The 13749-nt window shown below is 36.5% G+C and overlaps 1 pseudogene; it reads right to left on the minus strand.

Annotated features, from left to right (window-relative positions):
- LOC122361108 overlaps window positions 1-11512 on the minus strand; it is a 43844-nt pseudogene extending 32332 nt beyond the window's left edge.
- Window positions 11513-13749: the final 2237 nt, after the last annotated feature.

A 13749-nucleotide genomic window follows, 5' to 3' on the forward strand; every position in this document is an offset into this window, starting at 1 on the left:
AACATTTTTGCATCACCAAAACTGCTAAGAATCTGATGCACATGAATATTTTTAAATGTGAAAAGCTGGAGAATCAACTCCCATCACATGAGATGAAAGAAAAGAATGAAAGAGATCAAGAGACACAGAGTTTGTCCGCTTGCGTTTCTGAGCCAGCTGACCGTGCTAATTAAAGAACTTAATGTATTTTCATATCTCTCACACATATAACACAATGTTCTGAGTGCATGTCAACACTTTGTGTGAACTTAACATCAACAGCCAACATGCAAACAAAACAAGTAGTGTGTAAACTTATATAACAGTCACCCAGCTTCTCCACGAAAGTTACTAATGACAAGATTTTCCAAGGGTTTGGAAAATGGTCTTGCTTGCGGCTATAGAAAATTGTCATTTAGAGATATGCCTGTATTCCATATTCGTAAAGGTCGCATTTACAGTATGTTATGCTGAAAAAGAGGCTCAGTAGCCCTGAACTCATCATAAGAACTTTTTTTATAATTGATTACTTTTTTATGATAAGCCAGAGAATTAGTTGTCTAATTTAAAGCAGATTAATTGGTTTTGCTCTCGCTGCAACATACAGCAAAGCAAAAAAAAACTTTATTAAACTGGGAATTTAACACCATCAGCTAGTCTGCTTTATTAGTGTGCTCTCTGCAACAAGGAGGACACTGTTACATTTGTCTACAGAGTGCAGACGTATGTAAATTAATAAATAAAATATCTAGGAGCAGCATTTTGCCTGTAGCTGCAGGAATCTTGAAATGCTAGTTGATGGTAATGTGGCAGATGGTAATGTGGTAAAGTAATAGTTATACAGGTATAGCCATTTATATATATATATATATATATATATATATATATATATATATATATACACACACACACACACACATATGCACACACACACACATATACTGTATATAAAGCTAAGGCAGTTTTGCAGTAATATACCTGCAGCTCAACAAAGAATATCAACTTGCATGCATATTCATAGACATTTATAGATATTTTCCTGCTCTATATTCTACTCACCACACTCATTTAAAGTGATTTGTTTCCTAGTTACTGCAAGTATTATTGGAATAATGTTATACTCCCCTCCCACTTCTTCTAAGGGGCGGCCGTGGCCTAATAGTTAAAGAGTCAGACTTGGTGGGGGAAGTGAATTACCAGCATACTCTCCCCTTTCAATAACATGAATGAGATGAGACCCTTGAGAAGAGCACCGAACCCTCAAATGCTCCCAGGGTGCTGCAGCATCAGCTGCCCATTGCTCTGGGAGTGTGTGTGTGTGTGTGTGTGTGTGTGTGTGTGTGTGTCTGTTCACTACTCACTGCTGTTTGTGTGCACTTGGATGGCTTAAATGCAGAGCTCAAATTCTAAATATGGGCCACACATCCTTTTCGTTTCGTTTCCTTTTCCTTCTACTGTCTGTCTGCACATTATTCTCCTGATTTGCTAGTAGTCAATGTAAATAAAATGTAAAAAATAAAAATAGAAACATTTGACAACCACAATTAAATTATCTTTAAATTAAATTTAAATACATCTTAATTATTGATATTTACACAGAACTATAATAGGATTGTTTTCCCACATGCATAAAGTTTTCCATCTTTAATTGAAAACAGTATCATGCAGACAACCCCTTAGAAGACAAGCTGCTTGCAGAGTTCAGCTTCATCCGGTCCAAACACACCTGCCTGGATGTTTCTAGTAACCTGGAAGACATTGATTAGCTTGCTCTGATTTGTTTTATTGAGGGTGGTGCTTAACTCTGCAGGATATAGTTTTTCAATCTTACAGGATTCTGTTTTACACCACTAAGAGTAACTTCATTGCTAACATTTTACATCTCAGCTGTCAGTCAGTGATTGTAGAATATACGTTTTCATGCATGCTGAAAACAGTGACAGCAGTAAGTTAAAATAGGTTGTTACAATAAGCTAACCAGCAGTTAAACAACTGTTACATTATTATCCTATCCTCTGTGGGTCAGTGGTCAGCACACGCAATTTGCACTTCATTTCTCATCTTTTATCCAAGCACTCTCCATTCCAGCAAACTAAAATGCAACCAAATATGAAGTCATTACTGATATACAACACATCAAAAGACAAGCATTGCCATGTATTATTCAGAAATGTCTGATAAGCAGTATTCGAAATTGAAAGCTTTCACACACAGTGAACACAAATACACACAGTGTATTAATAAAGTGATTACCCTCTGAGATGGGCAAGCAATATTCCAAGTTGAAGAGTTTGGTTCAGTTAAAGGACATTTAACAAACAAAGTGATTTGCTGAATTGTTAAATTAAATTTTGAATTCGTAAGCACTGATGTAAAAAAGAATTTAAAGTTATCTAGCCACAATAAAAAAAGAAAAAGACATTGTTTTCACTATTAATTATTTGTAATATATGAATGAAACCTGTACCTTCCACAGAATAAATTGCACAGAAAAGGCAAGCAAAGAGCATGTACATTTTCAAAAACAATTAAGCACTTAAAAACTCCCTTGTACTCGTGTGTGAATGGTTATAATGTGCAACACGGAAAAGAGTCACTTCCACATTTGTCCATGTGTGTTGCCATAGTATTCATAGGCGGACACTTGCGTCATTAATAGGCAACGATGACCTATTAATGATGATTCATTATTTAAATACTGAATTTCTATGAATTTACAAAACCTAGAGAACTTTTGAGACAAGGTAAGCACACAACTGCATGAAATATATAACACTGTGCAAGTGGTTTTTGGATATTTTATTACAAAAATCTTACATATTGTGCCTTTAAGTATTCGACTTGCACTAAATATAGGCTCAGAGAAGCACTTGAAGGAGAATTATTATTCCCCTTTATACAATAGGTCTCTGGAGTCTCCAGAATGTGTTAAATTTCAGCACGAAATGCACCACAGATCATTAATTATATCATTTTGAAAATGCCTATTTTGAATGGAAGCAGTAAAGGCAGAATATCTGTGCCTGTCTTTTTAAATGCAAATGAGCTGCTACTTCCCGCATCCTTTTCCAGCATAGACCTGCACCATTACAGCTCATACCCGCTAAAAACAACTGTTTTGTTAAAACTTCTGATATACCTTCTGATGCACACATCTGAAGGACATGGACAGAAAGTGGCTTTCAAAGGCATGTAGTAAACTAAGTTCTCATTCACACACAAGTTTACATTAAAATCACACAAATTAACAGCTAGTTAATTATGTCTGTGGCGGTTAAATAATCAATAAATCCACTGCTCTCTTGTCTCCCCAGAGGCTCTCTTATCACGTTCTGCTCATACTTTCTCCATGGCATTTGAACTGGTACAAAGTTGTCTATTACGTAACCAAAATGACGGCAACTTGGGTGGAAGCTCACAGATTAAGGGGTGGTTAATGAGATCCCTATGCAACATCACAAGGGAAGTGAGATCAGACACGTTTTCAGAGGCTTGCAGAAAAAGGCTTACTAAAACAAAATTACTGGGTTAATCTTTTTCACGTTTCCTTTTTCGGTAGATGCAATTTTTTCACTTAAAAACTGGAAAATTTAGATGTTCATGACATGTCACCTTTAAAAGCATTTAAATGAAAAACTAAAACAAACAATAAACCAAAACCATCAAAGACCAGAATGACCAGCAAACAGGCAACCGTTATATTCAACAAGGAACTAAACAAATGCTAGGGATACACAGGGGCTAACAAGCTTAACAAAATAACAAAACACACTAATCAAGGAGAACCGAAGAACAAATGGACTACAAACTGACTGTAAACACCGAGAGATGGGAAGTGGCATAAAAGTCTAAGACAATGCACAGAGAGCATGTGACAAAAACAAGTTGATTTGTCGAGTTGATTTGTGAAGCAAAAAACATCTCAAAATTGAAAAAAAAAACTTTAAAAATTCTCTTGAGCATAACGGATAAATATTGTAACCTTATAGATGAAGACCCTGTAAAAATATATATATAAATAGTATGCCAAATAAAAACGTAAAACTATGGTATTGCTACGCAAAAATTTATCATGCATATGATATGGCGTTCATGTAATACATGATACACATCTACCCGACAATCCTAAGCCTACCCACTGCATATCATATGCATGAGAGAGTCAATTTCTGCATATAAACTGTACACCAAATCAAACCATAAACATGTGCACTTTCATGAGATTGGATGGTATATAAAACAGGTGATTCACAGCTATCCGCATTCTCGTAAAGTAGCCTTGTTGACAAATTTAGGTGAGTAAGAGCACAGTGATATAATTCTTTTAGTGCTCTGTAGTTGGCAGCATCACTTTAGACAAAATAAACTGCTGCAGAAAAGCTAGGTTACACATAAAATGTATTGTGTAATTGCAACCCTTTCTACTAATGTAGTGGAGTAAATAGTAAAGATGCTTATTCAAAAATGTAGTGAAATAGAGAGTAACTAATATCTAATCTAATAACTAATTGGAGAGCATTCAAAAAGATCCTGTAATTAATTGCATTTATACCTCTGTGGCCATTTTATTGAGTTCAGGTATTTTTGGTTATGGAGTTTGGATGTGAAAAGCCATGTAAAGACTCTTTAGTAATCTACTTTTATATTACATTAAATACGCATGTTCAAAACAACATGAAGGGTGAATGAAAGCAACTTTCATTTTGGGGTCAACGTTTCCTTTAGAGATGCTGGCTAGAACTATAAAGTTTTGAGATCCCCTACCAGCACTGTGCCCTTAGGATGCTCCCTGCAGCGAACGGACTATAAGCAGCTGCTAAATATCAAATATCCTAACCTTAATCAAATGTTGAACTACCAAGGGCGCATGCAAAATTTTTAGTTGAAAAACTAATTTCAGATAACCAATGAAATGAAAATGTCACTCACCTGTTTAATAGCATGCAGCAGCTTACCATAGCAGAAGACAATGACCAGGAAGGGGGCAATCAGGCAAAAATAAAGAGGCAAATGATGTAAGAGATGTTATTGGCTGTCTTGGTTGTCCAGTCTACAGAGCAGGTGGTCCCAGGGCCTTCTGGGCCATAGCGGCTCCAACCAAATAGAGGGGCAGAGTCCAGATTAAAAAGTAGACCCAGGACATTACCACCCCACCGGCCACCTTCCTATAGTTGGTGGCATCCGCCTCTGTGGAGCCCATCATTGTACAGTAGCGTGCTCGTATGATAGAACGGCCAGAGAGATAAGTGAAACAATGCCTGCAGAAAAGATAAAGACATTTTTCAATAATGTTACAATATGATTTAGGTTTAAATAGTTAAACGTGTCATTCCATTATAGTAAACCCTCTATCCTTCATTCAGAAGGGCAGAACTCATGTCCTACTATTACTTAAAGACTGGTACTGACTGGTAAAAAGCAGCTCAGATGTCCATGAGAACGTTTTGAAGTTCAGTTGAGTTTCCTGATAAGAAAGTCTTTGAGTTTTTATTCATACTCTTTATTTGTTGTGCAGTTTTAGGTGCATGTGATCCACAAGCCAGCTCCTAAAGCTGAAGTCTATAATTTATGTACTATTCACCTTGTATCCTGTCTCCCATTTACTCTACTAACAGCAGAAGGTCTCGGTAGCACCACAGAGGCAAAATGTTTATGTGAAGGAAGTAAATTCAAATGTTTGAGATTCATTTTATTATTACTCTTACTGAATTTCTATTATCAGTGAAGTGGATAGAAGTAGTGTGTAATTTGAACCTTCAAGCCTGGGACTGACCTGTCAAAAGACTTGGGATTAGCTAAAATTCCATAACATCTTGTGCCATTTTTTCCATTTTCCTTCATTAATCAGATTAATGGACAAGAATGTGTACATGACTAATGCATTGTACTTTGAAATCAGATTATGTAAATCTTAAATCTTTTTATTAGGTGAACTAAACCCTTTAGGTTTCTCCAGAGGTTAGGCTCTAGAGCGTTTATTTGATTTGGAGCAACACACAGTTACGTATACATTTTAATTAGCAAAGATCCTGCAATTGATGAAGTAATCAAGGTAAATCCCTGTGTGTACATCTGTTAGTGTTGAATACTTTAATTTCCAGGTCTGTCAACTCAGACCTGAGATACTTTGATGTCTTTATAACAATTAAATCTCCGTGGCTTGTTCATTATTTTTCAGCATCAAGTTCCCCACAATATCACCATTACTTCTTGTGAGTATTAGGGGAAGACAACATTCAAACCTGTGGACACTGAGTTCAGCTGACTGTGTGATGGTTTGATAAGGAGGCCATATGACATAAACTGAAGTACCCGGTTCAAGGGCATGACCGCAATGAAGCTCACTCGAAATATAATCCGTCTACAGCCCGATTGCTGATCCATTAACTAAGCCACTACACCATGCTGTATATACCAAATACCCCAGTTTTGAGATTCTAGTAAAAACATCTTGATCTTGAGTCTCTAGATGCACTTATCAGATGGCCATTTGAGATGGCCATCTGATAAGTGCATAAAAAAAATTTAAGTTACGTTATAATCAATGAATTTTTCTATGCTGCACAATGAATCTCCTACATGATGGTGACACTTTGTTTGAGATGATTTGTGTTGAATACGACACATGAACAAAAGCTCTAGCAATTCTAGTATTGAATGGATTTTAACTTAAACGTCCTTGATCGGTTGTTTGCTCCAAAAACATAACAGATACAGCTACATTGCTTAATGCTTAACAAAAAAACACACTGAAATAAAACCAGATAATGAAATAATCTCCAAATCTCAAATGCAAAGGATAGTTTGCCAAATCTGCAATGAAATGCCATACAGTTTGAACTGACAGTGCTATAAGAACCTGGTCTGATACACTCAGCCTTTCAACTTGTTGCATTATTTGTTCTTCTTTGAAATATAAAAAAAATGATATGAACAATATGCATACCATGAAAGACCAAAACAACATTGGTCCCCAATGAAAATGGGGATTAAAAATTTGATTGGTATACATGTATAATGTATTACTTTTTATATTAATCAAAATAAAATTTAATTTGTCACGTAATTATACATATTGTGCAATATGCAGTGAAATGTGCAGGTGTTAAAAAATGCTGTAAACAGAGAATGCTTTCAAAAATGGAAGTTTTAAACCTTTTTTTAAATAAATGAACTAAATGCAGTGAAAGAACTAATTAGAAATCTAAATCAAATCTATATTTGGTGTGACGACCCTTTGCCTTCATAATAGCAGCAGTTCTTCTACACTTGCACACAGTTTTTGAAGGAACTCAGCTGGTAGGTTGTTTTAAACATCTTGGAAAACTAACCACAGATCTTCTGTACTTCTTGTTCTTCTTTACGCTGAAGATAGTTATTAATAACTTCGGCTGTGGGTTTAGGGTCGTTGTCCTGGTGCAGAATAAATTTGGGGCCAATCATACACTTACCTAATCGTATTGCATGATGGATAAGTATCTGCCTGTATTTCTCAGCATTGAGAACACCATTAATCCTGACCAAATCTCCAACTCCATTTGTGGAAATGCAGCCCCAAACAGTCAAGGAACCTCCACCGTGCTTCACTGTTTCCTGCAGACATTCATTATCGTACCACTCTCCAGCCCTTCAATAAATAAACTACCTTTTACTACAGCCAAATATTTCAAATTTTGACTCATCAGTCCAGAGCACCTGCTGCCATTTTTGTGCACCCCAGTTCCTAGGTTTTCGTGCATATTTGTGTCACTTGGCCTTGTTCCCATGTCAGAGTTATGGCTTCTTGGCTGCAACTCTTCCATGAAGACCAGACTTCTCCGGACAGTAGATGGGTGTGCCTGGGTCCCACTGGTTTCTGCCAGTTCTTAGCTGATGGCACTGGTGAACATCTTCCGATTTCGAAGGGTAATAAGCTTGATGTGTCTTTCATCTGCTGCACTAAGGTTTCTTGACCGACCACTGCGTCTAATTTTCTCAACATTGCCATTTTTTGTGCTTCTTCAAAAGAGCTTGAACAGCACATCGTAAAATCCCAGTCTGCTTTGAAATCTCTGTCTGGGAGACCTTGTCTGGGAGACCTTGTTGATGCAGTATAACTACCTTGTGTCTTGTTGTTGTGCTCATTCTTAACATGACATGAAACTGTCTTTCACAACCTCACCTTGGAGGCAGAGTTTGGCTGTTCCTCACCCAGTTTTAAGCCTCCTACATAGCTGTTTCTGTTTCAGTTCATGACTGGGTTTCACCCTACGTGTGACACTGATGATCATTAACACCTGTTTGGTATAACTGGTTGATCATACACCCAACTATAATCCTACAAAATCCTTTGTGCAAGTATACCTATAAGAATTGATGTTGGTTTAAAGGCAAAAGATTATTTAGATTTTTCTTTTGTTCGCTCACTTTGCATTTTGTAAACTGACAAAAATAAACAATCATTATTTATATTTCTGAAAGCATTCTTTGTTTACAGCATTTTTTCATTTTTGCACAGTACTGTATATGTATATGTACATATAGGTGACATAGAGGCCATTGAATAAAGTAGCAATATGCATATTACATAGTTTTTAGTTTATGTAGTTTACCATTGTAATATTTATCATGCTCAGCAACCTCGGTATTATTAATCATATTAATAACACATTTGGCAGACATTAATTTAATTTCTTCTAAGTTAAGGAGAGATGTAACTTTAATTTTGATGCACTACATGGTCAGACTTTTTAAAGTGCTCCTCTGGGATCAATGCTCAAGAACACAGTGCTGCAGTATGAAATGACTTTTTGATTACTTTCTTCAAATTGAATCCAGATGAAACCAACAATCATAAACATTTTATGAGACAAGAAGCCATTTGTTTTTGTTTTTGCTTATTCTAATGATAAATTGTCCACATAACACATTAATAGGATATAGTAAGTATCTGAAAAATTGCATAAGATCTCAAGCCATACTGAGGTGGATTCAAAATCTAATATTCTGGCTATGTTAAGCTGCCAAGAGGTGATTTTCCCAAAAACAAAGCAATCAAATGTGATTTGTCTTGCTCTGCAGCATTCACTGGCAGCCTTGTGATGCCAAAAAAAAGAAAAACATTCTTTGCTCAGAAGAGACTTACTGGAGAATATAACTATACTGATCCTTCTCTAGACATACTGTAAAACAAAGAGGTTTCAAAACAATCTGAGGTTCGAGCATGGTTAGGGCATCTGATCTGATCAAATGCAAAAATAAAAATAAATATATACACATATAAACACAGAACAAATACTACTTATACATCCAAGAGGTATTTTTTGTCCCTGCAATGTGCAAATGTTTTACTTTAACACAAATTCTTCAACAAGAAACAGCTTGGGACATTTAAAAAATGACTCCTTTGAGATACAATAACTTTATACATGGTGCACTTTTAAATGTAAAACGCAGGATGTTTTCATTTACAGATGTGTTACACACTGCATGAAAGGTCATTTTCAAAAATCCATAATAGGGGACTTTAAGTCTGAAACATGACATGAGAAATCAAACACACACTTTTGGCAACATTTAACATCGCAAATACTAAATGGATTGATAGTAATGGATTTGATGTATGTGACTGCATGCTGATGACATTTTTATTACAGTTTACTAGTGTTCCTGACTGAACAACAGATCCTTTTTAGCAAATAAGGAGTTACATCTTCAACATCAATGTTATTATCTTCACTGTTCTATGCCCTTCTAATGTAACAAATGTTAATGAATGCTGAAAAACACAGTGGTGACTGTTGTGATTCAAAGTGATGAATGATTCTAAGATACTATGCCGTTCTAAAAAAAGAAAAGAAAAAAAAACTGAAAATGCATTTATCTATAACAACCTCGCTTTCCAACCAAAAAGGTATTTTTGAATCACTAAGCTCACAGACGTGCTAATAGTTATCAAACCCAAAGGCTGAAGTGAGCCTGACATGCTATGTTCTGCTGAGAGGTCAGTGTGCTTGTCTCAGATTTGGTCACATAGACAAAGAAAGGATAAGAGAAGATTTTAACCAATGATCTTGATTTCTTTGTTTGGCATTGTGCTTTTTCTAGCATTTTCTTTTTCCTTACATTTCTGTCTTCATCAGACTCAAGTCCTTAATGGCATCTCCCTCTGTCTCAGCTAATAGTCCATGTACACATTAATAACTGTCCAATATTTTATTTGTAATGATATCTACTAAAATATACAGTCACTGAAACAGTAATCAAAATTTGTGACAAAACTGCATTTTATTTCCTGTAAGTTTTGAAGTCGTGCATCAATAAAACAACAATATAAGTAATATAAGTCAATCTGCTAGACAAATGACATCAATCAAACATTGTGAGAGGAACGAAATCTTTGAATTATGAAAAACATCAAATGCTTCATGTCTCATTTCAGTTAATTTGTGATAAAGGTAGGCAAGCACAAAAAAAAACAGGAAAGCTGCTATCCAAGTGGTGTTTCATCACTGAGCTATTGACTGAGAATCACATCAGTTGAAGGTACTAAATTTACTTGGGCATAAGATTTGCTGCCTCCAGCAAGAACCTTCAGACTCATCTGCAGTTATAAGCTGCAATTCTGTCTGTGTACTGATGTGGACTCTGTCTGTTTGTAATGGATGTAAGAAGATATTCAAAACTGCATTTCTATGAAATTCTTTAAAACACTAAGAGCTTTTCACTTTTTGGACTATATTAAAGCTGTGACATTTAGATTCTTTAATTCCGGAAAATGAAATGGCGGTATACACATTTATTGATTATCATTTTTTTGTTTACATATTACAAAAAATTTCGACTAATTCAACACCAATGAGTGTTACAAGTTTTGCAGAAAACAGTTTGTATTATATTTATGCACGTTTTCTAAAGTGTATGAAACTAGCATTTTTAAGAGTGACACTTGTCTTTTAAACTAGTTTGAAAGGCTTCTCGTCTGTGGTTAATCTAAACTTGCAACTGAATACTTTAGCTACTGATTAACAGTTTTTGAACGATTGATTCCAGTTGAGGTCTTTACTGAATGAAAAAACGTAACATCTGACGAACTGAACAACATAGCTTACAGTAGATGCAGCAAGGCAGTTCATTCTCCAAAACACTCACCTAACAACGAGTTGGCAAAGCCGTACCACACACATCCAGTCTCGCCGATGAGCCATCGCCCTTGAGTGCTCGCCGCGAAGCTGAACGGCGTTCCCAGCACGCAAACCAGGAGATCACTCAAGCAGATATTCACCAGCAAAAGTTGATGGGAGACCGCAGAATCTTGTAGCGGCAGAAGAGCACGAGGACCAGAAGGTTGTTGAGGAATCCGAAAGTGCCGATGAAGCCCAAGGTCACCGCTACGAGCAGGTGGCCGGTGGGACTGAGGTTGCGATAGGAGGAGGACGCCTCCAAATGTTCCTCCACTGCACTGAGGCACAGCGCGCTGTTCGCCCTCCTGCAACTGATCGCGCTCGAGTTGGACGCAATCATCGCAATCCGTTCTGAGCGCACATTGAGCAAAAGTCACTGCATTGTTTTTCTGGGGAGAGCAAAACATTTAATGTGCTGTGGCGTTTTGACAACAGACTGCGATCCATAAAGAGGATAGTTATTTGAAGAAGATTTTAAGTGTTGGATGAGACGCACGGCGATTTTTTTTTTTTTTTTTTTTTTTTTGCAATTGCTGAACTTTGTTGCTTCGGTTCATCGGTTCAAAAGTGGGAATAAAGTTTGGCGTCCCTTTGCTCCACCGTGTGGCGATTACAATCGTCATATGCCGTGGAACTGTAGTCTACCGTTTTGATGTTAGTGTACCTCCTTCTCATCTGACGTCTAAGTCCGTCTGCTCTCCTGAGGATTAGTGGGCGCAACATCCAGGTTAAGAGGACAAAAACCTCCGCAGCGCAGACGCTCCTTCCCGGTTCTGTCGCACGACACATCGCACGATTAACGTGTCAGATCATTGATCGTACGTTTTAGCGCTGTCCATGGTGCTCAGTATTTATGTAGCGTAAGCGTCGACCTGTTTAGAGAAGTTAAAAAAAGAGAGCTTAAAAACCATCGGTCCCTAATTGTCCACGACGATAATTAAATAATCCTGTGAATTTCTCATCTGATAAAATTGCTTAAAAAAAAAAACATAAATCGTTTCAATCGAGCTCGTCAGCATGAATATATCAGCCTGTTGAACAGTCTATGCATTATAGGCTGTTAGGATTACTTTGTAGTCTAGAGAAGAGTTTGCACATAATCGTCACATTCCGTTTCAACCACTGTGATTTTCTGGGTTCCTTAAAATTATATTTATTTCTCACTCTGGATATCACAGAAATTTATGTAGGGCTGTCAGTTCGCATTGAATAAACGGATGCGCGTGCACAATACTTACTGGAGAAGGGGTTGGGGGTGCCCCTCTGTATTGATCTGAAGAAAAGAGCCGGTTTAAATGCATCCTAGGACAGTGCTGGGGGCTTTGTTTGATTTTAAAGTGATTTTAAACATTTTTTTTAAAATGTTAATTAAATAAACGTTAACCTAAGTGTTTCACAATGCAAAATTCAACAGTCGGTATACATGGACTATGAATTGTAATTCATTATTTGTCTGTATCTCATTGATTGTGTTGTATATTTAATTCATTAATGCTCCTTCTCTGGTTCTTTGGCTAGTAAAACATTTATTTGGTAAAAGTAAGGTTTTTTGTGAAGCTCAGAAATTGCCGAATCACTTAATCTTATCAAGGTCTAGAGGTGTCCTTCTTTTCCAATGAATTTGGAGTGTTTTTTATTCTTTGTGAGATCTAATTAGTTTTACTGTCTGCAAGCCATGGCAAAGAGCCACTGCGACGCTCGTGCCCTCTGTTATCATCCCATATAGAACAAACATTTCTCAATGTACACCTCATAAAATAAGTTCACGCTTAGTTAAAGGGATTTTCAGTCAAATTGAAAATGCTGTACTTTTTTTTTTTCTTTTTGCAACTTTTTATATGCACAAGAGGGAAAAGTGCTCTATTGTTTGGCTTGTTAAACCCCATTTCATGCTATAATCTTCTAGTTCAATTGGATGGAAAATAAGAGCGGTTATACAAATCTGCAACTGCAGAAATCTGTTCTATACTGTGGTTAATTGGACCAATGTTCTATTTTACTCAGGGAGCAATTCAATTTAAAAATGTGGATATAGTGTCTGAATGAATAATGCTGTAGCCAACAGTGAACAAGGAAGTTTAGGATCATGTCTCTGACAACTGCAGGAGCTGCACCGAGAGCATTAATCTAGTGAATAACCTGCAGAACAGCAGATGCAAATTGTGCAAAAGTACATTACATGCAAGTAGACTATAACAAATATACTTTTTCACACACACACAAATAATTATTAAGTGAAAATCCAATAGTGCACCGTCAACATTACTGAAGGGCACCTTCAACTTTGAATGACATCGACTATTCAAGTCCGCAATTAATAATATAAATAAAATTAGTCTGTTGCTAAACATCAAAATCCTGAATGCCTCAATTAATGCACCCATCTACTAAGCATACAGAACGAATGCACTGGTGTTAAAGTATCTACAGAATTACAAATTCTATGTATGTTGTTCTAAAATCATATTTGTGCTTTTTCGCTCATCGGAAGCAGCATGAGGGTCCTTACTGATCATCCTTAGAGGAAATGCTGTTATGCTTCAAATCTTACATTTTAGTCGTAAAGCCAGACTGTTTACCTTCAAGTCAACAACATCTCTCAGTTTGA

The sequence above is a fragment of the Puntigrus tetrazona genome, chromosome 2, assembly GCF_018831695.1.
Source record: "Puntigrus tetrazona isolate hp1 chromosome 2, ASM1883169v1, whole genome shotgun sequence".
In the NCBI taxonomy this organism is placed as follows: Eukaryota; Metazoa; Chordata; class Actinopteri; order Cypriniformes; family Cyprinidae; genus Puntigrus; species Puntigrus tetrazona.